This window comes from Nestor notabilis, unplaced genomic scaffold, assembly GCF_000696875.1.
Source record: "Nestor notabilis isolate BGI_N333 unplaced genomic scaffold, ASM69687v1 scaffold14167, whole genome shotgun sequence".
NCBI lineage: Eukaryota > Metazoa > Chordata > Aves > Psittaciformes > Psittacidae > Nestor > Nestor notabilis.
Window position 1 is genome coordinate 17986 of NW_009936147.1, and position 2473 is coordinate 20458.

The window sequence follows — 2473 nt, forward strand, 5'->3', positions numbered from 1 at the left end:
GGGGTGGAAGCAGCTATTTCACAACAAATTTATCTGCTCTGTGGAACTAGGGAAAAGTTTCAAAACGGAGGGCAAAACTGCAGTTCACTGCTTCACAAAGGATTAAAGGAATATACAGGAGATGCACTTTATAAGTTCTCTTCAAGGAGATGGCCTTCTTTTATGTAAGCTGCCTTTCATCTTATCATATATTGTTCACAGTGAGGATATAAAGTAGACAGGATATTGAGTGAGGCTACAAAATAATGCAAAAGGAAACAAAGCTCTTTTCAGCAGTTTATGCTCCAAAACACTGCTGAAATGCTCCAAGATTTCCACATCTCCATTTCTTTCTTGGAAGTATACTGTGCTTATGTAAACCCGACAAGCACCTGTGATTTATATTTTGGAGTAAGATACGAATTTCTTGAGCAAACTGTTGTATCAGTCTTTATGGAGGCGATAAGCCTACTCTTGGGAATACTGTTAAGACTTACCACGATGGAGTCTTCCATTGCATAAATGTCCCTTGGGTGTAGGTTTTGCTGTGCTGTATTATATAGTTAACATGGACTTTTATGAATACCTGAGACTTTTTAATCAATATTGGCATTTACAGTCAATTCTGTATAAAGCAATCGGGTGCCATGGAAAACTATCTTTCCAATTGCCTGGAATAGCTTGTTAAGTAAACAGCATTTTTCTTCCTGTTTCCTTTGGAAAATGTATCATCGGCAATGAAAAACAAGCTGAACCATTATTTTTAACAGAATGTTCTGTACACCAAGTTTGGAATTCCACAAAAATACAGAATATTCATGTCCAGACAGTAAATTTCATTCCAAGCCATTTTTGCTCAATGGCATTGTATACACTACCTTCAGATATAGACTCTCAAGATATTACCCTGTGAAAATACAATAATGAAACCTCAGTTTAAATGAGACTTCAGTAAAAGAATATGAGGAAGATAAAATTTGCCCAGTGTCTAATTTCAAAGGTGCTAAAAGTTTTACGACTTGAGCTAGACTGTTCTTTTCAGTGAGAGTGGTGAGGCACGGGAAGAAGTTGCCCAAAGATGTTCTGAATGCCCCATCACTGGAAGTGTTTAAGGCCAGGCTGGATGGGGCTTTGAGCAATCTGGGCTAGTGGGAGGTGTCGCTGCCATGGCAAAGCCACAGATTTGTTACGAGCTATCAGCTACCGGGCTGATTGAGAGTACTGAACTAGGTAAGGCAGATGCATGATCAACTTTCACCCAACTGCAGATCTCCATCTGCATGAGATCGTAACCAAAGTAATAAGGTATCTTGAGAAGAAAGATAAGTTCCACTAACACTTGGCATAGCTTCTGGATCAGACTCCACCTACAACTATCAGATGAGAGCACACCTAAAAGGAGTCAAGCCCATCTGCACACAACCAAGCAGCTGTATGTATAAATTGGAATGGGTCCCATTTTACAACACCGATGCTGTTTTGCATCAACTGAAAAGATCAGGAAGATATTGCTTGAAGTCAGGAAAAAAAAAAACAATTTATCTCCTGTGTAAGAAGGGACTGTCACCCCATGAAAAGTACGAGGATGTTGTTAGGTTATGTAGAGAGAAATTTAGAAAGGTGAACGCACAGATGAAACTAAATCTGGCCACTGCCATAGAAGATAATAAAAAGTACTCTTACAAATAGATTAGCAATAAAAGGAGGGCCAAGGAGAACCTCCATCCTCTACTGGGTACTGGGGGAATCCTAGTGACTGCAGATGAGGAAAAGGCTGAGTTACTTAATGCTGCTTATGCCTCAGTCTGATAGTCACACCAGCCATCCTCACTGGATGGGAGAGATGGGGACCTGATTGAAGTCCCCATAATTCAGGAAGAAATGGTTGGCAACCTCCTGTTCCACTTAGATGCACCTAAGTCTATGGGGCCAGATAGGTTACACCCAGGAGTGCTGAAGGAGCTGCAGAAAAGCTTGCTGAGCCACTCTCCATCATCTATCACCAGTCCGTTCTAATGGACAGGTCCCAGAGGATTGGAGGGTGGCAACGTGATGCCTCTCTATAAAAAGGGAAGGAAGGAAGATCCTGGAAACTACAGGCCTGTCAGCCTGACTTCAGTGCTGGGGAAGAACATGGAGCCCATGATCCTAAGTGAGATCACAAAGCACGTGTGGGAAAATGGAGGGATCAGGCCCAGTCAGCATGGATTCATGAAGGACAGGTCCTCCTTGACCAACCTGATCTCCTTCTATGATAAGATGACCCACCCGGTTGATGAGGGAAAGGCTGTGGACATTTTCTCTTTGGACTTAAGTAAACCATTTGACATTGTTTCCCACAGTGTTCTCCTGGAGAAACTGGCTGTTCATGGCCTTGATTGATAGGTGTATTCTTCACTGCTGCGTATGTGTATATAATGTGTTGCATAGTTCAGTGCAGTTAGTGACTGCCTAGAAAAACATGGATTAAATCAAAACATATTTTTATAATTTC